The sequence below is a fragment of the Lepisosteus oculatus genome, chromosome 6, assembly GCF_040954835.1.
Source record: "Lepisosteus oculatus isolate fLepOcu1 chromosome 6, fLepOcu1.hap2, whole genome shotgun sequence".
NCBI lineage: Eukaryota > Metazoa > Chordata > Actinopteri > Semionotiformes > Lepisosteidae > Lepisosteus > Lepisosteus oculatus.
Window position 1 is genome coordinate 56,868,636 of NC_090701.1, and position 24,305 is coordinate 56,892,940.

Below are 24,305 nucleotides of genomic sequence, written 5' to 3' on the forward strand. Positions count from 1 at the left end.
TCATCTCTAAAGCCTATAAAAATGAATGGAAGCTGGCAAAAAAGATATTCCAGATGTCACATGTTAAGTACAAGACAGACACCATGATACAGTCAATCAACTTTCTGAATTCTTTGTGCCTTTATTTTCCAAACCTATAATGCTCCGTGTATTTCTTATGAGAAATAGAGGATTTAACAGATTTACAGCACTCACTCTATTAAAAAATGTCCCGTTAAAATGTTAGAAACGAAAGGCGGAGATATCTGTTGAACACAAGATAGAATCTTTTCTACATAAATGTCTACAAAGTGAAACAGGATCGTTCTCTGCTAATGTTTCCAGGGAAAGGAGATTTCTTTTCCTGAGTGGTCCAAGGTGCATCCATGTGCTTTAATTCCCTGATTGGGCGCAGTGTCCAGAAGCCCGTGAAGTCCTTTGAAAGGAAGATGCAACAGGCAGGGAGGTTGTGTAAGAGCCACGAAAGGTTTAACGGGAAAGGTTAAGCCAGGTACTGTATATGAATACAAAATGGGGTAGGATGGTTCCACCTCACAAATACCAAAAACTATTAGGAGCAACAACAAAAAAAAAAAAAAAAGGAGTTTTAAGTAAAGCCAAAATGTTTTGTTCAAAGAAATTCCAAAATCCTAAAAACAAGTTTCAGCTACAGAGTTCAGGACTGTTTCTGGCTCTTTTTCCATGGCTGCCCAGTGTGCATAGCTCCGATGAAATGTCGTTTGTAATGTGCCAGCCTTTGAATGTGCTTTCACAAACAGAACGTTCAGCACAATGAGCACGGTTAATGTCCCTGTGCACAATGAAAACAGCGCTGCACGGTTAATATTAAAAAGCCAGTGGAAGCACTTAGAATCTGGTGCACATGACTAATACAATGTGTGGTGTTTTTTTTATTGTTTCGCTGTGTTATTGTGTTTCTTGGGATGACTTCAACGCTGTTTAAAGACACACAAGCAGCACACAGATGAATTGCAGTTTGAGGAATAACAAATGGACTTGTTGTTAAACAAAAAAATAAACTATGGTTTTATGCTAACATGGGAAGAAGGGAAACACAATAATGCTTTGTTTGACTAGATTGATTGCTGTTGGTTTGAAATGGCCTTGTTTATATAAGACATTACTCATATAATGACATGTCACAAAAACCAAGAAATGGGCTGCATTCCACTAAACCAGGAAGTGGAAACATCACAAAAAGTTGCTACTTGGTAGAAGGCCATTGTGAGAATGCAAATTTGTTAAAACATACTTTATAATGTTGTCACAACCAAAATATACAGCAACACAAACATAATGTTGCTGCAATATGCTCTTGTCAGCTTGGGATTCTGTAACATTCTAAAACCTTAATATTATGTGTAAGACATCCCCCCCAAGCAATGATGTACTGTACACAACAAACTCTAAACATCTTCTGTTTTTGTAAAGAGGTTACACCATTATCTGATGTCTGACATTCAAACAAATTGCAGTGTTCCAGGAACAAAACCTTCCGAAACACGACATTTCACTGACATAAGCTAAACACAAGCTTCCAGCAACTTATGAAAAAGATGTTACAATGTTTTACTGTATGTTAGCTGGGATCTGGAAAGGCAGAGGGCACCCGCATCCAACCAGAACTGCATCTCTAGAACCTATTCTGAACCGCCCAGCCAACAGTTCAAGAGCTGCTGTGGTATCTTATTAACCACAGGAACATCCTCGATAGTCCCTGAATAATGTTACTGTGCTTTGGCAGTGTTCTACAGATACACAGATAAGATACAGATCTTAATAGAGCGTTGGGCCACCATGAGCCAAACGAACAGCTGGAATGGACACCGATCTTCCACTAGAAATTCCATCATGTGGTGCTTTGTTGATGGCGGTGGAAAACATTTCCCAGAAGTGTTTAATTGGGTTGAGATCTGGTCACTGGGATGACCACGGCATATGATTATCATAGATTTCATGCTCATCAAACCATTCAGTGACCATTCGTGCCCTGTGACTCAGGTTTGCTCGTTTGCCGTTTATTCGAACCAATGCACTGACATCACATTAAAGGAGTATGCTCTTTTGTCCACAGTTGCCCCTAGCTGACGTAGTCTTTCCCTCAGACTTCCATGCCGACATCACCTCACCCAAGTTGAACAGTCACTGTCACTGAAGCTCATGCCAAACATGCCCGAACAATCAGCCCTCTCTCACAGTAACTGCGATCTCTGCCTCTGGCCATGGCAGCTGAAATAATGGACAACTGTACCATCATCATCATCTTCTGCTCTGAAACCAATCGGACATTTACAGTATGAGAAGAAGTTCTGAACATCACCTTAATGTCATCAGAGTGGCGGCAGACTATTACACAGCAGCTTGTTCAGAGGCTCACTAGATCCATCGGTGTCAAGACAGGGACACAGACCATTGTGGGTGAGGTCATAGCAGACACCTGAGTATTGTTGTTTTCTTGTGAAAGTATGTTGCTTGATTCTTAAGAAAAATCCAATAAAACAGCAAATGATGTGTTATAATGAGTGGTGTGAAATTAATTCACGTTTCAGTTAAATGTACAGCATGTATGCATATACTCTATGTATTTATATATACAGTACAGTATACAGTATGTACTACTGCATGTATGCACACAACATATCACAGCACCTCCACAGTCTTTGCACAAAAAAGTAATGTAATGAAATGATGAACTCTCAAAGCATAGAGTCTTACAAATGATGTGAAATAGTTATCGTTTCATACTAAGGTCAGTAATTTTCTCCTACTGGATCTTAGAAACACATGCAGTGCATTAAATGTGTGTCATGGTACAGTATAATGTTCCATCAGGTTCAACTTTATTTGCATAAGATAAGATCACGTTATTGGCCATATACAATTTCTTGCATTAGGAATTTGTCTTTTCGCATACCCCAGCTTGCTCTCCATGAGACACACAGACAGGGAGAGAAGCTTGGGGTCAGAGCGCAGGTCAGCCATTTATACGGCACCCCTGGAGGAGTTGGGGTTAAGGGCCTTGCTCAGGGGCCCAACGGAGTAGGATTCCTCTGCGGCCGCGGGATACGAACCGGCAACCTTCCAGCCACAGGCAAAGAGCCTGAGCCACAGAGCCACCTCATTGTACCTTTTCATAAAGTATATGTTCTTTGGACCAGCTTGTCTAGAACACTAATACAGTAGTTTAAGTGACTGCAACAGCTCATTAATTTTAGTATATTTGGCTGCACCAGTTATACTGTTTATAAAGTAGTTTATATAGTAGTCATACTGGGTGATCTACAGTATGCACTTTCTACCTCCAGGTCCATCCATCAAAAAAGCAGGCTCCAGGAAGACAGTATTTGTAGTGGAAATGTCAAGAGCAGTGGGGGTGATCATGCGTTAGTCTGGGTGGGAGTCTGCGAGAGGGTAGGAGACACCATTTGCATAAATAATCTGGAAGATTTCTTAATAGTTTGAAACTCAAAACTGATTCACGGCCGGTAGCAGCAAGTGGCCTGTGCACTGTGTCTCTGAGGGGGGTCTCACTGAGATGACAAAGAGTGAAAGTAATTTGATTTAATTATTTAGAGTGCAAGTGAAATCTGAGACACACTGAATACTTGATTGCTGACTTGTGTTATTTCAATGCAAACACATTATTTTTAGCTGATGCATAAGAGATATAACTTCTTAACATGCCTTGAAAAATATATCCAGGAGAGCACAAATCCTTTAACATAACTTATTGACTTTCCTTGATTTTAATTAGAAGAGTGAATAAATGTGACATTTGTGTTTTCTGGACTTAAATTATTTATGACAAATGTGTAATATGCTCTGTGTAATACTTCAGTTTACCGGTAACAGTATTACAATTTTAGAAATATTTAAAGTAAGAAACATTATCCAAACCATGACCATTCTGCTACTGTTCATGATGTTTTATGTTCATAATTCATCAAGAATATGAACAATTCTGTAGGGCACTGTATAGGCTGTAAAGACATTTTTGTTGACTTGAACGTTTGACATTTTGTTATGTAATTTCTAGAAAAACAATGTGTTGTTTTAACATTTTAAACACATCTATCCTCAAATACAGGAAAGCCAGGGAATACAGTGATGAAATATTAGTTAGTTTTGTGAAACTGTTTTTTTTTATTTTGGGTGAATTTTAGAAAGCTTCTCTCCCCTCTTGCTCGTTTGGTAGTTTAATAGCTCAGTGAAACTAAAATCTTGTCCAGCCATTTGTTATATCTGCTCACAGTTTGGATCCCTACCACCTGGCTGGGAAGCTTGTTCCAGACATCCATAACTCTTTCTGTAAATGAGTGTTTCCTATTCTCTGCACTAACCAAATTCCATTTAGTTTTAGACTATGCCCCATTTATACTGCTGAGCACCTTACATAAGATAAGATCACTTTATTGGCCTTATACAATTTCTTGCATTAGGAATTTGTCTTTTCGCATACCCCAGCCTGCTCTCCATGAGACACACAGACAGGGAGAGAAACTTGGGGTCAGAGTGCAGGGTCAGCCATTGTACAGCGCCCCTGGAGCAGTTGGGGTGAAGGGCCTTGCTCAGGGGCCCAACGGAGTAGGATTCCTCTGCCGACTGCAGGATACGAACCAGCAACCCTCCAGCCACAGGTGCAGATCCTGAGCCACAGAGCCACCGCTCCACATACTGAATCTTGGCTCAATCTCCATTATTCTGGACTAAAAAGATGCTTATGAAGTTGAACGTAAGTAGCAGGCTTTTAAGAGGGACCAAATCAAAAGCTTTCTTGAAGTGTAAATATACTATACAGTATCCAGTACTCGTTAAAATAATTCTAACAGGTGAGACAGAACCTTCTCTTTCCAAATTTAGGTTCAGCGATTTATTAGTTATAAAAAATTGATTAATCTGCATTGTTTTCAAAACAGGTTGCTTAAAATAAGATGCATACCTCTAAACACATAAATGCCCAGCAACCACACAAAATTAGAATCTTTTGAGGGAATTCAAGCACAAACAGGTTAGGCTTAGTGAAAATATGCTTTTGATTTATGAATACCTTCAGGCTAGGTATTAGATTTCTTTTGTGCGTGCATTCCAGAATCCCTGCAGTCAGATGTTAGTCATGCAGTCAAGACCTGCAAGAGAGAGTCTTTAATGCCGGCTTTCTTAGAGGCACCAATGCAGACAAGGAGACCGATCTGTGGCATTGCAAATCCTGTGTCACTGTGTCACTGGCACAATCTCACGCTCCTTTACATTAAATCAGCAATGAAGCACATCACTTCCAATCTACTGCACAACAGAGTGACACTACATCCTTAGGTGTGGCTCCAGTATGTGTGTAGGATAAAATTAAAAAAATATCTGTTTAGCAAACTCTAAAATAGCGCATTCAATGATAAGTGAGAAAAACTTTCAATTTCAAATTAAAGCTGGCAATGTAACTCTCTTTTAATTGGGAACACAACCAAGCTTGTCATAAGCAATACAGATAATCAAGTGGCTAAAGTAACTAAAGTTTCTCCTGCCAGTGTGAGGTGGTGCTTCAGTGACACTTATTGGAATTTTTTAAGAATTGTCTCTACTTTCAGTACAGGTTGCAGAATACAAGCAGGATGTAACCACTATTATCTTTGTGGGTTAACAGCAGTTTCTGGAGGTGTTCTCTTGTGAGAGGTCAGTGAAGGTGTATGACATCTTGAACTAATCATTATAAAATGAGAATTAATCTAGATTATTTTGTGAAAAAAGCTGGTTATATACTGTATTAAAATACTTCTTTCTTTACAGGATGAACATTTCACAGGTTTTCTACCTCCAAATGTAATACAGTAAAAAAAAATACAAATCTCTTTTCTGTTTACTACTGTGACCTTTAGTGTAACGTTTGACTAGTTTGCTGCTTTTAGCCACCTAACAAAGAGACTGATACTGTGCTTTTGGGGTATATTTTCCGACAGTTAGCTTTGTTCTGTAATTAGGTTTTTAAACACGGAGCTTTTTAAACACAGACGTCCATAAAACAAAATCATATGGATATACATTTGTAAAAATGTCTGAATCAATATCAAGGTGATCATCCTCATTTGAAGGGTACAGTATGTGCGGACAACCGTGTAAAAATCTGCATCCCTCACTATAGCTCTTCATATGTTTATCCATGTACAGCATATTAAAAACATACAGCATGATTCTGTGATCTACGCTCCATAGATAAGTTGATATCTGTTCACAGGCATCATCCCACATGATCCTTATGTAGACACAGAAGATTTTCAGATACCTAAGTAATGAAAAAATAAGAACTATCGGAAAGATCAATAACAGTGAAGTGAAAGCTATGTAAAACTATCACAGTGAAAGTATTAAAAATGTAATAAGTGTATAATAAGTATAAATAATATCTAGACTGTATTCACTTGCAGAGGTTGGACACAGCAGCATAAATAGCTCAGAAAACAACATGGTGTTTGGTTTAAGAGACTAGGATTGAGCAGGGGCAGAGGAATCACATCCAAAAGCACAGGTTGTTCTGCTGCTCGAATGGAATGCAGCTTGTTTATGTACCATGGGGCACACCAAGCAAAATAAACGAGAAAAAAAAAACCTTGATAATTTGAACAGAACCTTAAAGCAAAACAGACACAGCTAAACAAAATGGAGCTCTTGGAGCAGAGAGAGGTTCAGAAGTTCTACTTACAGTAGATTCGCCAGGTCTAGTCTACATAAGGGGATGGTCTTTTCCATTCATCCATTTTCTAACACGTATAATCCAGTGCAGCATCACCGGGGAGCTGGAGCCTGTCGTCCGGCAAGCAACAGGCACAAGGCAGGATACACCCTGGACAGGACACCAGTCCATGCACACAGACGTGCACACCCTCACACACCATTTTACAGAAGCCAATTAACCTCCCAGCATGTCTTCGGACTGTGGGAGGAAACTGGTGCACCTGGAGGAAACCCACACGATCATGGGGAACACATACAGTACAGCAAACCAGGAACTGAGCCCAGGGCTCAAGGGTAACCGCTGCACCATCATACTCTTTTTTAATATTTATATGTTATTAAAAGTTATTTTTAATATGAAAAACCTACGGTCAGGAATGTCCAGTTTAAATGCTTGTAGGTTGGAAATGTCCACATTTCGACCGCAGGAATCAACCAGGTCTAATGTATAGCCATGTCTGTGTCGGACTGTTCATACAGTGTGTGGAGTAAAACCAAGAACAATCCAAAGTAGTAAAGAAATTGGCAGCAGCTGAGCGGTCAGCAATAAATCACACGTATGTTGACATTACCGAGAAGTCAAATATTGAACTGGACACAGCAGTGTTAATAGTTCAGAAATAATAATAATAGTTCAGAAAAAGTATTAGTAGGCTTAAGGGTTCATTAAACTAGAATTACCAGCAGAGAATGAAAAACTAAACTAAAAACTATGGATTGTGTACAATATTCTGCACAGGAACCAGACCTATACCATCACCCAACACCCACCCTGACCAGCGGGTGCAAGATTTTTAAATATAGGCACATCTGGGACCTTATTAACAAGCAAAATATCATTGTGTGTGGAAGTGTGGCTAACAATCTGAACCCCAGATAGTGTTCTCAATGGGCTTATCTGGTTAAATAAAGCATTAAAAACTGGACAAACACATCTTAAGCTTTTGTTAGAAAAAAAAACTAGCCTTGTCCTATAATGATCGAGCTGAAAGAAAGCATATTCCTGTAGTGCTCCCTGTTGAAAAGAACAGGAGCATAGACGGCCATAATGTCATGGCCCTGGGGTGAACAGCGATGCCAATGTGACCGAACGGCACTCGTGACGCACTCAGAGGTATTATTTAAGACCATGCTGCTGTCAGAGCCTCTGTGCTCCCGGGGTTATGTGAGCAGAGTTCCTTGGCTATGAGCGTGATTACAGTACATCAGCTTGTTCGGAAACAGCTGGAGCAAGGTCTCAGAAACTCAATAACTGTGAGGCAGAGTATGAGACCATGATTGTTAGTCCAAAAACAAAAGTCGCACAGGTGATCCAAGCTGTGCAGCCACTCCAGTACACGCACAATGTACCACTACCAGCCTGACCTCTGCCACCGTCGGTTTGAGCAGAGGCTACAGGAGTCAGCACCTCTGAAAAAGGTGTGCTAGGAATTGACTCCCAGCTGAAAGGCCACTCTCCTTGCAGTGATGAGAGTGCCACTGACAAAACGAATGTAGAAGGTTCCTCTCAAAGCTGGCATGTGTGGGCTATACAGATAAGAAAAGGAAAACTTCAAAAGGTAATTTTGTTTGCAGAGAAACAGGCTTGATGAAGTCAGCTGTTAGTCATGGATCCCCAGACAGATATAAATGGTGTAATCACCACAAGAAGGCAGGGTCAGTTCACATGGCCACACAAGCAGAAATTGTCTAAAAGTGTCTTCTTCTGCCACACCCTGTGACAGCTAGACTGAAGCTGGTAACCATCTGGAGAGAGTGTCTTTTATCATAGACTCTTACTTCTGGAGAGTGTCTGCTCCTTTGTATATTTTGATGACAACAGATATAAGGGCAAGGAAAGGTGAAGCAACAGATGTCGTAGTTTTCTCAGTTATCTGTAGTTCTGTTAAGAATCTGCCTCACTATGCAGTATTATCTCAAGTACAACTACAAAAGGACAAAAATATAACACAACACCAGGTATAAACTCCCTTCAAGAAACTCAACACATGGCACAAAAACAGAAGTACAGAGGTTAAAATCGTGGTGTGAGAATGTACGGTTTGTGTTTATTGGACACTGTGCTGGTGTTTGGAATTGGTAAGATGTGTGGAGGCCAAATGAGAAACAAGACAAGAAAAGTAAAGAGGCTAATGCATCGAGTAACTGTCTGAAGAGAGTACTGGAGATGTATTTTAATGAGGGTCTCTGGTGGCGTGTTGGTCAATTCAGGATATATTAAAAGTATCAATAAAATAAAATAATTCTGATATGTAAAACTGGAATGGCTTCATAGATGTAAACAATAAAGTTACCAAAGAATAACAGTCTACAGCATTTAATGTTTAGAGGCCAGAACAAGAATTAGCAAGGAGGTGATGTGGAATGGAGCATTCTTATGATATCGGCACAACATCACTAAATTCAAGAGATGGTGATGATGAGTGTATGATTACTCATTCACACTGTTTAAGAAACTGCAGGGACAATATAACAAGAGAACACATTATCAGGCCAAGCCTTCAAAGTTTTATTTGACTTCATGATTCTAAACATAACCGATCTAAAGTTCGGGATTCCAAACTCTATAGAGAAATAGCAAGTATTTATTATATAATTTTATTATAATTAAATAAAGAGGCAAAGGACTATTGATTCTCATTTCAAGAGATTCTCCAAGATCTTAAAATGAGCTATCACTATGAGTTCTAAGTGGGCACAATACCTAAACACTACCTCTGCACCTAAAGAGCTGGACTGCTTGAAAGGCTGTACAGTAGGTACAGACTTTAATCAGACTTAAATCAACATTCTGCACAACTGCTGTCCATAAGCAAGCCCCCAAGCAATCTGAGAGAGCCTGAGCAAATTTACCTAGAAGAATGGACACCAATTACATTAAATCAGTTGGAAATTGTGGTAGAGACTTACCCAAAAAGACTTGCTGCTGAAAACTGCACCAAACATTGAGCGATTTAAAAAGCAATCAATGAATTTCAGGTTTTTTTTCTCTTTAGGTTTTGCTGACATTTATGGTAACTTACGCTATTCTCACATGTTTGAGTATTGGGGTTTTAAATAAAACATTCAGTTTAACAAAACGTAAGTTATTTCACGAAATGTGCAACAAGGGTCTGAACACTTTTGCAAGGTATGTCTACCGAGGAGCATGTCAGTTAACAAACCTACAGAAAGTTTGAAGAATGTAGAAGATGAAGAATGTTTTATTATCCCCAGGGAAAATTTGTTTAATGGGTTTATGGGTTTTATGAGCAACACTGTGGCATTAGGACTCACACAGACCGCAGGGTGAACGCCCCATCTAACCCCTCTAAGATGTCTTCCAGCAGCAACCTTAGCTTTTCCAGGTACTGGCCAGACTCGCACCTGCTGAGTTTTCCATGGGTTCAGTGCCAGTTTTCAGTTGCAGGGTGATATGGCTGATGGGTTCCCAAGAAACTATATCAAAAGGGCTCTTGAATACACAGGTAAGGTCACCATCTTGATTGGGTGGCACTCAGTTTTTTTTCCCCACATGAAATGGTGCAGCTGTCCCATTGTACCCTTATGGTATTAATGTGCTTAGCTACCCAGCCTTGGATCGCTGATTCAAAAGTAGGGAAAAAAACACTTCTAAGAAACAAGAAAAAATAAAAAAGAAAGAAAAACCTTATCTTATCTATTACTATAGGTTTTCACTCCTTGGAACCTAAAAAAGGACATATTATGTTTAAAACATTAGAGATACAATGGGAAGGGTGTTCCAAAATGATTCAGTTATACAAGGTCTAATGGCAATAAAGCATTATGTGAACTTTCCATTATAAAACTATAAAAACATTTCTGAAGAACCAAATGAACCAAAGAAAACCTAATAAATATGTTGGGTTTCTTTTCATTTTGGGTATAGAGCATTTTAGGGCCAAGCTTAATTGATAGTGCACACAGCCAGTGAATACAAACAAAACATCATGGAAATTTTCCACTGTTAGTCACCGAAAACAACTGAAATCAGACAAATCACCCATTTAAAATTTTAAGAGCACTGATGACAAGTATTTAAAGGAAAAAAAGCATTTTGTTTGCAACACTGGAATGAAGCTATTAAAATATTTTCCACTCTGGTTTGTTTGTTCTGACAATAGAAGCTACCCATCAGCACAGTGCCTACAGTATATTATAGATGTACAGTACTGTATTTGAAAAATATCTATAACACATCTAGATTAAATGATCTATGCCTGTGGTTTAATTTACTACACATTATAGAGAACACTATTGATAAAAAGGTTTTAGAAAGAATTTCAAAAGCGTTTTCTGGTATAATTCCTTTTGGTGGATTTGTTACAACATAAAACTAAAAATGACAGATTAATTTTGGTACTTGGTATGGCTGACTGTTTGATATGGACTGCCATTCAAAAACATACTGTAGCACTTCTTACCTCGGACAGATGGCTATGCTACTCCTAATTTTAGATGCTGTTTAACTAAATCCCAGATAAATTGTTCCTGTAACGGAAATATCTCTCATTGTCATACAGTCCAAGGAGTAACTCACCTTTTCCTGCAATTTCTTTATTAATGCATATACTGTATACATCAGTGGCTTACAAATATGCAGTAAGAAATAGTCTCTGATGTAAATATTATTTCTTTAAAGTACTGTACCATAGAAGCAAGGATTGCCTGTTATACTACTGAACAGTAAGAAATCGATTAATTCCAATATTTAACTAATTTATCACATTTTTATGAAGGATTACCATAACATATGTAAATTAACAGTAAAAAACATTTCCATGCATTGCATATATTAATGATAGATAGAACCACACAATTAAATACTGTAATACATCCAAATTAACAAGTCATACAGTATGTCAATATATAATTCAAATGCTAAGAAGACTAATTTCTAAGTGTTCAAACACAAATGTTGGAACAAAAGTTACAACATGTTTCCAAGTTCAAAATACAATTTAGTAATAATACTCAGAAGCCATGATATATAAGTAAAGCAGAGTTCAATGTGTGATTAAACTTTCTGATAGTACCACATTCGTACTAGTGTAAAACATGCAAAAATCAAAATAAAACATCTTTTCAGTGATTTCACATTCAAGTAACATTTTTCTCTCCAGTACAGATCGCTAAACATGCACAGCAAATTTATCATTACTGCGCGTTAGTGATCAGCCCTTAGAATGAATAATTAAAGGAAAGTCTCCGATAATTGTCTAGCCTGCTGTTGCTGGGGCTTTTAGGAATACTGCAAGGTAATATTTACAAATTATAACTTGTTTGCTGGCGGCTCCTGGGAGTCTCCAGCAGCACCTATCTTATTTATAGACAAAGGCTGACACGCAGGGACGGCTAAATTATAGCTGTCTGTTGGAGATGCCCCGAAGAGATCAGAAATCAAGATGGAATGTATTATAATCCTGGATGTGTTAAAATGGGGATTTGAAAAACAAAAGGACAAAAACAGCATATTACAACAATAAGCCCTTTGATGGGGTAGCGTGTCACTCAGAATACTGCACTCTGGGCCTTGTTTCTTATTCTGAATATTAATTATTCCCAGGCCCCTTAGAAAGTAAATTAGGGATGTGAACTAATCCCTAACAAAATCACATTTCGTTTGAACAAATGCATACTGTAAATGCCAAAACTGTTCCAGTTCTGATTAAATACAGTACTTATGGGGGCAAGTTTCAACATATCAAGCTCAAAAGAACTTGGAAGCTGCTCCATCTTATCTTGCCCCACGTTCGACATGAAATGGCAGAACTGGGAGAACCAGCGCAGAGGCACTCCTGAAAACATGAGAGCAGCTCTGCTCATATTCCACACTCCTCCCTTTCCAAAATGCATCTGAAGAGTTTCGATTTCCCCAAACTGATTTATAGTTTTGTAGTTTTCCCTCCTATTCTTTAAGTCGTCTTTACATTGGCATCGTGAAGTATTTGAGCATTTGGTAGAGAACTTCAAGCTAGAGCTACTGTACTGAGAACCACAATGCACTTTTTCCCCACTCCATTTAGGATACCTGGTAGTTTTATGTTATTATTTTGAGGTGATAGCATCTCCTTCATGACTGGACAAATCATAACAAAGTGTAAAAAGCCCATGTGAATTATAGCTACTGTGCTATTTTAAAGCATTTTTTATTTAAATCCTAAAAGTGCAACATTCACATTTTCTTAACGTGCCCTAAATAACACATACAGTACAGTACAGTAACACTGGCTCACACTCATTCTCTAACAGTTAAAAATCAGCTAAGCCTGTTGCTCATGACTGCCTTCAGCAGATAAATGTAAACATAATCTATCACTCAGCACACTATATAAATCTTCCCTCCGGATAAGCATTTATCAGTGTCTTGAAGGTTTTAAGGTGCATACCTGTTTTAGAGAATGTGACACACGGGAACCACTGTGAATATTACAGAGATACATGTTTCCTGGCAGGGGTTGAGAAATGTTGCCTTGGGAGTTAAAATACAAATACTAACAATACAAACTTCAAATCAAACACATTCAGATAAATACCCTTACTTAAAGGAAACTCAGATCCCGAGTGTGCTCTTTCAGCATCACATTACACCATGAGTAATACCAGAGGCACATGGTATTATTTCTTCTTTATTACTATTACTACTGTATTTTTACTTATACACACTGAAAGAACAAGCAGAAAATAAAGTAGCAGTTGGGTTGCACCTTAATAGAGCTAATAGTGTCCTTCTTGCTTAGTCTATGACAACTGTTACATATACTGTAGTACTTCCTCTCGATAGTTTTCAAATACTACACAACAAAAGGATATATTCAGTTACTTAGATGTTTAGGAAAATCTAGTTCAACAATATGTAGCTCTTCATAGTACCAAGAAGATTGGACTAATCCCTGGAAAATGAACACACTCCCACACTAAGCACATCCTTAGACACAAAATATAAATTTCCACCATGGCGGGAGCAGAACTGGGTATGAGTAGTGTTTTGTAATGGCGTGTTCACAATGCTGTGGTGAGAGATGGATGGTAGGCAGGCTAACATAGTGACATCTTTAAACCAACAATTCTAGCAGAGTGATCTAAGTTAACATTTCTGTGCTTTCATTTTCGCAACTTCTCTGGCTTGGGTGCTCTGTGTACCTGTAGCACAGGTTCATTTAAGAGTCTGTCACTTCTGTCTGGCCAAAATGAAAGTGAAACACCATTTCCCATTAGTTAGGCTAACAGACCAAAATAAAATCACCTTCTCTCTTTTTTGGTCTTCTAAATTAATGTACCTTTGTTTATCTTTCTTGCTTCTATGGCTCCTTTAAATACAGTACATGTTTTCTGTCTGTTTTCATCTCATATTTTTTTGTTTTTAGTTAACCTCCATATTTAAGATAAATCCTAAACAATAAAAAAAACTGATGCATCAAACACTGATTCCCTAAAACGTTTGTCTCTTTTGGAACCTTGTGCTCAGTTAGAAAGGTACTGTAGGTCATTTAAAAGAATTTGAAGCACTGTATGAGGCCCATGTAGTGCGTGGTTTCAGAGAGAATTTAATTTCTGGATAGAGAGAAAGGGAGAGCTCATTTGTGAATGCTGTCGTCTGGATGAGCACCTTGAGTCCAAGATTCATGGACTTTGAGACCTAGCTTGCTTAGCTCTGCTTCAACACAAATGTGGAAGACATGGGACTAGCTCCCCAGAGCATGCTGGGCTGAGCCATTGGCAGTTCCCAGGAGCCCTCACCCCCACTGAAAGGGAGGCGGTGATAATGGAGGACTCAACTACTGGACGTGTGCGCAGGGCGGTGTGTGCAAGAGCAATAAAATGATTCCTAAAGGTACATTTTCTGTATTGCTCATTGGAAATGTACCTAGAGATCAATCACTGCTTACTTTATTTAAATGGGCTTAATTGTAAAAACTGCTGGCAACAATTCCTATCTAAATGATCAATCCAACTGCAGTTTGAGCTATTTTTATATTCAGTGGATTTTTTTACTTTCATTAATTACAAACGCTTTCATTTAATGCGCCTCTAGCTGTTTTAATCCTACAAAGTATCCCTGGAGCTACGGTTGAACGGTTATTTTCACACAGAGATTCTTGCGAGCCTTTTTGCCAACCAATATTGTAAAATTGTGGCCGCTACAGGGCTTTGGCCCTTCACACCACTTCAGAGTGTGTGAAAGTACATGCAGAGCTCTTATTTTCTTCTGCTCCTGGAACCTTAGCCACCACCAGGGAAGAGGGCAGCTCTATCTGAGCTAATTCCTCATCATTTTGCCATTTTCGTCTTGTTAAGTATGGCAGCTATTCCTGACAAAAATTCCCTATCAGCACTGTCTTATACAGTATATCATGGATTTCATTTGTCTTGAATATACAGTTATGTAGCATATTACATTCTGAAAATCCTCCAGCGAAAGCGTCTTAAATGCCGATTTGAAACATGAGAAAGGAGGCAAACTATTCAGCCCACGTAGCTTGTGGAGCTGCTAACAGATCTTCGGATCTCATCCAGCCATTTCTTGAAGGAACCCAGTGTACGCACTGTTATCTTAAAATAATGAGTGAAGCACAAGACAACACGAACCAGTGTTCCCCCCAGTCAGATGTCTTGTTTATATTTATAACATAAGACCACATAAAATTCAAAAAATGTGAATAAATCATCATCTGCATCACAGCAGGAATCGTACACTAGCAATGCCCTACATTTTGCTGGACCTGAAATTTTTTGGAGCTGCAAGAAAAATAAGATTGAAAGGGTTCTTTAATGCATTGGGGCGACACCAGCCAATAAATATGAAACACGCGTTTGTTCTTGTTAAATTCATCTTGTTTCATTATTTCTTTCTTGCCAGATGAGAATATTTTCAATAAGAAAAAAAAATCACTCTATGCTTTAAAATCTTGATAAAAATGAAAATCAAAATTTCAACGGGCCCTCTTTTTCACCACATTGTTCATTCATTTCTGTGGCTGTCAACACCAACATAAAATCTAAGACTCGCTATATGGCTTTTTTCTTACGTTTTGCAAGACTCGTTTTTATACTATCTTTTAAAATCCTAAATTTAATCCCATGAAAATAATTCAAGTTTTCCAGTCTTTAAGATATTTTGAATTGCAGCCTTTCATTTTTATAGGGCGTGACTTTTCCAACGGTTCCTTGTCTTGTAAATCCTGGTGTGATGGCAAAATTCTGTACCAAACACACAGTCAGAGCATGGAAACATCATAAAATAACACTGGTCACAGGTCACTCTGACTAGCTTGTTTGGGTATCAGTGTGTTACAAGTTACAGATCTGTGAATCTGTTTCAGACTGTTTCTTGAAAGATCCCAAAGGATCAACTAAAACATGGATGCACAGCTTGTTCCAGAAACCCACCATCCTTTGAATAAATAATACCTTCCTTCTCTGAGACTTAAATAAAATGTATCTTAATATTCGTTAATGACCCTGGGAGCAGTCAGTCTCTGTTGACTGTGAGGTATTCTTTTGGAGTAACTCTGTCAAGACTTGTACTTACAGTAAGTCTCCTTCTGTCTGTTTTAGACAGAAAAAATCAAGTGCTTATTTTCAGTATGACACCCAGAGTCATGTGTAATGTTGGAATTACAGTCAATGTAATTTCCTTAGAAGACAAACCCTCACTAATTCTATATAATTCAGTTCATATGAATTCATCTTCAACTTCTATATCAAAAATAGAACTCAAACTATTTATCAGACTCTGTTTGTTTGCCTGTAACTTTACATTTCCTGCTTGACCTTGATACTGTGACTGATATTCTTGTTGAGTGCAATCTACAGGTCTTGAACCCATGTAATAATGTTATTTGTTTATCCTGTGAGCTTACAGGCTTCAGTACAAAAGACATCTGCTATCTATTCTGCTGGAATCTTTTAGGAAGGAGTCACTGGTTTTACTTACAATACAACCAAATGCAAAAGTATCTCTTTCCTACAGCTTTTTCACTGAGTATCAACTTTGCCATGTTCTTCACTTATCCGTTTCTATTTTTATATGTTGTTTATGTTTCTAATAAAAGTATAGAGTTAGTGGGAGCATAGTGGCAAATGCTCTTTGCCTTTGCGATGAAAGAAAAGTTTTAACCCCGGCTTTCGAGATTCTCAGATGCTACTCAGAAACCACCCCAAAGACCCAAAGACGAAAGAGATTGGTCCAAAGATTTTAGGTGGTTTGTTTAAAACCACATAATAGCAACCAGCATGTCATTCAACTCTTCATAATAACAGTTACGAAAATATAGTGCATAATTAATATTTATATATCCCATTATTCATAAATGTTTCTGAAGTCTGAAGCAAATAATTTGAATAATTTGATATTCCATCAATTCCATCACAATTATGAAAGAAAGTGATTTAAAGATTTGTGAAAACATGCTCAAAGAGAAGCCAAAAAGGAAACTACTGTACTGTATGCTGCCCTAAATATTTTAGGCATTGCACCATCAGAAAGGTTTTTACCAGATGTGCAATAGAATAATATGTAATATTGTGTACCGTGTTAAGACAGGTTGGCACCACGTTCTTCAGCAAGGGTGTTTTGGACATTGATCAGCTTTACTGCCATAACCTTTCTGCAGAATAAGCCTGAAGCTTAAAACTGAAAAATAATTCACAATTTACAATCCCTTATTAGTATTTAAAACGTAAGGTTCTTTCCTTGCCAGTTTTAGAAATGACATACAACACTAGCATAAGAAGGCTGAAGGAGGACTTCTAAACAGCAAACAGTTGTAAAGTCTAGGCAGCTTCATCTTGTATTTAGTGCTGCTAAAATCTTACAGTGCTGGAAAGTGACTTTATAAAATTAAATAAAGAATAATACCAATAAAATAGTACATTTTGGTTTAGTTCAGGCACAGAAACACAAACCTTAACTTGCAAAAGTTTTGCCTCATACTAAATTATCCATTTAGTCCAGACCTTGAAGAATATTTATTTCTAATAAATATGTTTAAGTGGGTAGACCTAACCAGCAAAGCACAAGTTAAATATTCTGTAAGGGCATTTGTGCGACACAGAGCTACACCAGTCCAGTATTTCAGGTTCCTGTCTAGTACTGAGATTCAGTAAAAGTACCCTGTGCCTGCAGGACGAGAATCACTGTAGCTGACATCCCACTACTGCTGTAAATCCAAGCAAAAGAAAACCCACGAAGAGCGATAGTCCCGTCATTCTGACTTTTATATTGTAACAGTTCTATACAAAAAAGATCACTTCTTAGTTTTAAAAAAAAAATTATAGGACTGAAAAATAACATATTCATATTTCATGTTATGACCCTTGAGGCTGCAATAGGATATTATACGCACGTAAGTCAACATGCAAAGGAATGAATGAAAGTGAAAAGTGCAGCTCAACAGACTGACAGCACCAATAAGTCCTGCATATTCACGCTAGGGCGAAGTTCACTAGGTATATACAGTATGTATGCCCTCACGTAAGGTGAGAAGTTATAATAATAAAGTCGATACTTAATTTTGTTCTGTCAGAAAAAAATAGCATCCTGGCTACTTGCTCCCGAAATGTGCAAAAAAATAAACATTTGAAGAACGCTTTTATAATATTTCCCAGCATCCTAATGAAGCAGGGACACCATTCCCAAAGCTTTTCTATTGCATTCAACTGAAGGAGGAAAACTTTTCCACATGGAGATTTATGATAAATATGCAGTACTTTCAGTTTAATGGAACGTTTCAAAAAGTGTGATACAGCAGAAATGTAAAAATCACTCCGGGAGCTGCACCGAAGATGATGTGCATAAGGAATTTTACAAATTACAAAATGATCCATATCCCCCAGCCTGCTCTGTAAACAAGTTCGTCCCGGTATCAGATCTAAATGCAGGGGGTAGCGAAATCGGTCACAATGGAACCAAAGCAGTTGGCCACTAAATTATGAAGTAATTAGCTGGTGCTTAAGAAAAGAGGATCTTGCAGTCAGACTGCGAAGCGAGCCGGAGAGCTCCACTTGCTGCAGGACTCTGTAGGCGATCAGGACCCCAAGAGGGACTGGGGTACACAAACCACATCCTGGGCAGTGCTGTCGCGTGGTGCGACTGCATGTTTTAGAGCACTTCATCATTGAGAGTGACCTGCCTGGCCAGGCTGGCATGGTCTGTTTAGGGTAGTTGTGTATTGTTTTTTTTTTAATTAAAAACCACTACCAAGCTCTGGAACTACAAAACTCTCACATTTCTTTCTACCAAGTGTCATCCCTGTCATAATGCTTCTGTAATAAACAGGTTGGCTGGGTAGAGCTCCTGAAAAGGCATCTAACTACTTAAACAATGGGATTATTACATTTAGTGCACACACTCATTATACTGGAATTTGGAAATTGCAGACTTTCGAAAAACAAAATGTACCAAGAATACAATAAATACTTTGTTTTTAAGATTGTAGTTTGTTCCTTTTTTAAACAAAAAAAAGCTCATCATCTCATGCTCAGAAGCAGAAGAAATAGCAGAGAAATATAGTGAAAAAACTGCATAAACTCAGTAACAAAAACAAATACAAAGAATATAAAGCTTTTAAGATACACAACATTTAAAAAGAAAATACAAGACATAGATCTGCTGAATCAAAAAGCACTAAATTCCCACATTTCCATCAGTTTCTCAATAGTGATGTTTTTATGTCATTATAAACCTATCTCTCTCTTCAGCACAATGAGTGTAAATAATGGACTTTCAACTCTCAACAAATTGTGTAATGCCTCATTGCTGAATTCCATTTTGTGTCAGCTTTTACTCACTTAGTGTATCACTGTTACAGATGTCTTGGTGGAAATCAGAGCACAAAGCCTAAGTTAATAGTGAATGCTTTTATGTTCAATTTGGCAAATATCAGGCTCATAGGCTGAAAACTGTGGCAGCAGGTATGATATACTATCTTATAGGTAAACATAGCCTTAAATTTTTCCCTAATAGACATTGTTTACAATGCAGGCTCAGACAATCGAATCTCTTACCTCTCAAAGCCGATTTGACGTATGGATTTCTCCCAGATAGAACCTAACGAAAAAAAGAAGAATGAGAAAATAATGCATTTTCTCTTTAAGTTTTTGAAACATTCATACCGTATATGCAATATGTTTTACCCTGAATGTACGTGAATTTATGTGGTATACCTGCAAATAACTCCAACAAATATTTGAATCAGGTATGCAAATCTACATCCATGACCCTGTGTGAACCCAGTATTCCATATTTTATGATGTAAAGTGACTTTCTGTCTATTCTTTTAAAAAGGATTTGAAGCTTTTTGGTAGGGTGTGCCATTGTCTCATGCATTCCTAGCATTTGTGCAGGCTTATTGAAACCATTCTACACACTGTACACAACACATGCAATGTGATTAAAGGCCGCGAGACATCAAGGACCAAAAAGCAGACTTATGTGCACAATCCTTTGTTTGATTTAATTTGTTACAGCCTCTTCTTTCTAAACTTGTCATTTTGTTAAATTATTTGCAAAGCATGTAACATTTGGTCCAGAAGACAAGCAATACACTATTTTATCAAACACATGCAAACTAATGCCTTGCATTTCAAGTCTTGTTTCTACAAGAGACTATAAAAACATTTAGGAGGATTTAGGAGGCCTTAACCCCTTTTCCAGCATAAATGAAAAGGCCCTGGAAGATACTGTACATCAACTTTGGAAAAGCAAAGAAAATGAGGACCCACCGAGAATTGTACATAAATGCCATTTAATAACTTAAAATCCAAAATGTCTTGGCAAGAACATGGATTCTGTATAACTAACCATTTAATCTCCTCAGTTCTATTCCACTCCAGGGAGTACAGCACAACACAGAGGCCACAGACGCCTGCAAGTGGTTAATATTTACACTTCAGCTCCAGAATAAGCAATATGTCTTCATCCTGAATTCATAAATCCCTGGCATTTGGTTAACGGAGACTGTTTTTTTTTTAGTTTCTTCCTCTCCTCTTACATACTTCAAACATCAGGTATGAGTTAAAAATAAAGTGAGCTTTCAAGCTTCACATTTATTTAGTTGCACGCTGAAGTTAAAATGTTCCTGAACTACCTCTTGATGTTTACATGGACACTTCCAGGTATTATGTTCTTTAACAGGAAATTGTACACAGCTAAACTTCACTTAGTCTTACTGCCAAAGCAAACTAAACACCAACGTCAAAGCTGCTTAATGACTTCGCAAGATAACAAATTAATAAGGGTGAGTCCCTTGTCACTCACTTTCCAGGGTAATGAGGAGGTGAAACAGCCAACTAAAAACACAGTGGACAGAAAAAAACCAAAACCCTTTTTAGCCTGTAGTATTCAAGCCCATTTCTCACAACTCACAAGCGTAAGCAGTGCAGACAAAAATTATTAGTTTATTTTTTCTCAGTAAGAGGTTTTTTTATTAGAATTTTGACTCTGCATTTCACACAGCTTCTCTGATTTTAGAGACAAGGACAATTATGGGGGAAATGTACACAGAGGATATGAAGCTGTGGCCACCCAGGGCCAGATCAATTCACTTTACTATACATCTTTGAACCCCTGATTTATCCCATTCATTACCATGTAATAATTATCAAAAAATTAAAATTAAAAAAAAATTAAAATGAAAGACAATCACAATTTTGTGTCATTATAGTTCAGCTAATTTACAGTAATTTGCAGGGTGTCATTTAGTCATTTGATTAATTGTAGTATTTTAGCAAAACCACTCTATGCCAAAATCAACCATTTGTATCTTATTTAAATGCAAAATCCAACCCCTAATCACGAATTCATAACATTCAGACAGTTGTGTACAAATACAATTTCCACAAGTGTAGCGGAGTCACGTTCTGCCTTCTTGGTGTCACGTGCACAAGTGAACTCACAAGGATTTCCCCTGCAGTTACTGTAGGTTTAGTTTCCAGAAGCTACTCTTTCATTATTGACAGCTGCACTGAAGGCAATCAACAGAACGAGATTAACAAAGATGTTTTTCTTAAACACGTCTCTGAAACTGTGGCTTATTCCCTGAGAGTGTGTACAACAGAAAAACAGTGAATTTAAAGGAGTCAGGTTTACATGAGAAAGCAGCAGTGTTCTACATATTGCACACTTGTACACTGCACATGTGGTATCTAGCGATCAGCTCAGTGTCATCCCTCTTTGAAACTGAGGTGCTTATCTGGACAAATTACATGACACCGACTAGGGACATAGTGCATTACAATGGGACCGATAATGTACCACAGGTTCAGATCTGATTTTAAAAATGCTGATTTCAAATTAGATCTGGTCAGTTCTGAGATCAAGTACAGTACACTTCTCCAATGGAAAGCATGTGGATTGCACAATGTATGATGCCTATGAACAGTCTCTACTGCTGTATATCAGAACAAGAAAGAATCTGTATGAAGCATGCAGTCCTTTTGGGGTTTGAGGGCTGGGTGTCACTCCTGAAGAGGTACTGAACATTCAAATCACAATAGGCATTTGCAGACAAAGGTACTGTAGGCACACTCTTCATTAGACACTTTGTATGCCAATTGATATGATTTGGTAAATGTGGTTTTATTGCTACAGTATTTTTTCCAACAGTGTATAAAGGTGATTCCAGGTGAACACACTGAGTTCTGACAAGGAGTACGAAAGGGCACTGTTTCACTGCAGCTCCTCAGAGAGCCATGGATTTGTAGTTATCAGGGTTGGAACCAGTTAGCTGAACGCTGTTAATACACCCAGAAGATTTAGAGTTCCGTGCTAGGATGAATCAATGAGTACAGTACAACATTGAACAACTTTGTTAAATAATAACATTTTACTGTAGTAAAATAATTAGTATTTATAAAATTTAATGAAATAATAAATACCTGTTTCAAATTAAGTATCCTTCCTTAGAGAACAGTTGTACAACTCCCTTATAATCCTTTACTTCAGTTCAGTTAAGACTACCCCTTTTATTAAACAAAATGTAATCATATTTTAGCACTTAGAAGAGGTGTGGGTATTTACTGTAGGGAGTAATTACAGTTTGGACAGCACAGGTTAGAATGCAGATGCAGTGTCTGTGAGATTTTGTTCCACCTCTGCTCTTAATGACTTAAATGAACTAATCAATTAAGTGACCCAGTTTAACAAACCTCTTTTCAGAGGTCTTCATCTGTGGATGTTTTCGAAAGACCTGGAAAGCCTCCTGCCTTCTGGGCCTCAAGGACTGGACCTGCATACGTGTGGAGGAGACGAGGTCTTTACGACCTGCGTGTGCTGAGCTCGGAGCAGTGGTTAGCTATGCCCACCAGGAGGAGCAATTCCAGAAGCAGGCTGCACTGGCCATACACGTGCTCAAAAGGCCCACTTGCTGTCTGCCTGCCTCCTCTAAGCTGAAGAGTCCCAGATGGAACGGGGTCAGCAGCCATACACTCATTCTCACAGTGGGGTCATGGACACCAGATAAATAAAACCAGTGGCATGAACAGAACCCTGTAACAACAAGTACAACACTATTACAATGAGTTAGGGTCCTGCCAGCTCAGGTCATGGAAAGGTCTGTTTTATTTGCACTACGGACAGATCACATGGAGTGAGTATTAGGCTGTGGAGATGAAGCCTTCCTCCCTTGAAGAAAGTTTTAATAAACTTCAGTGCGCAACTCCAATCTGCAGTCGAATTCTTCTTTCTTTTGCAAACATTCCACATTGAAACCCCTTTGAGGCCGGAATGAGGTGGGATGGATCAGGATGACAGGAATTTACGCATTTCGCTTTTTGTCAGAAGTGGAAGTTCCTGTGTGATGACTTCCACAGGGTAACATTGGGCATCTTTTAAAACTGGAATTAATCTGAGGTATTCAATGGTATTTCTAAAGAGCTCAGAATTTATCTTAAGAGAAAGACCAAGGACAAGTAGAAAGTTTGTTACAAAATGCACCAAGCTTTCGGCAGCACTTCAGATCAGTAGCAAACGGTATTAACATGCCTAGTGTACAGTGTCTAGTATCTTTTTTCCTTATAAATGTGCTCTGAATATATTCCTGAACTGCTGGGTAGCAAACGAAGCACAGACCCTTTCTATCAGCGCCAGAGATTCCAGTCATCTATGTTATTGCCTCTCCTCCATTGCTGATCCATATAGGAATAAAGCGGAGCAGACGCTGTTTTTCGTCGTACAGCCCTGCTTCTAATTAACTTCTCACTGCAGCCGTTCCCCTCAAAAGCAAAACAATTCTAATGGCTCCCATGTGTTCATTAATGATGAGCGCAACTATGAAAGCACGCCCATTTCATTCTAGGGTGTCCTCACACAATTTCTACCGAAACTTTTAGTGCCAGTCCTTGAGCAGGATTTCGGCGTGAATGGGTTTGGAGACTGGTCAAGCCTCTTGGCTCGGCAGCAGCAGCCGGTCCCTTCCGTTGTGTGAAGGTGTGGAAGAGAGGAAAGAGACAGGGGCCTGCTCACCGCCGCGGTCTCACCGCTACGGATATTCATCCAAACCCTTCTGCCACATTTTTCTGGGAAGAGGGGGTGTGGAAGTAGAGGGCAGCTTGGAGCAGTCGAATTGCTTTAACAGCACAAA

At 38.4% G+C, this 24,305-nt stretch overlaps 1 protein-coding gene across 4 annotated transcripts in view; it reads right to left on the minus strand.

The window, feature by feature from the left end:
- LOC102682176 (piezo-type mechanosensitive ion channel component 2) overlaps positions 1-19,770 on the minus strand; it is a 118,856-nt gene extending 99,086 nt beyond the window's left edge. For all 4 annotated transcript variants that reach the window (XM_069191625.1, XM_069191626.1, XM_069191624.1 and 1 more), the window contains exon 1: positions 19,732-19,770. The gene's annotated coding sequence lies outside the window, so the exon portion shown is untranslated. The remainder of the gene's footprint in view (positions 1-19,731) is intronic.
- Between the last annotated feature and the right edge of the window lie 4,535 nt (positions 19,771-24,305).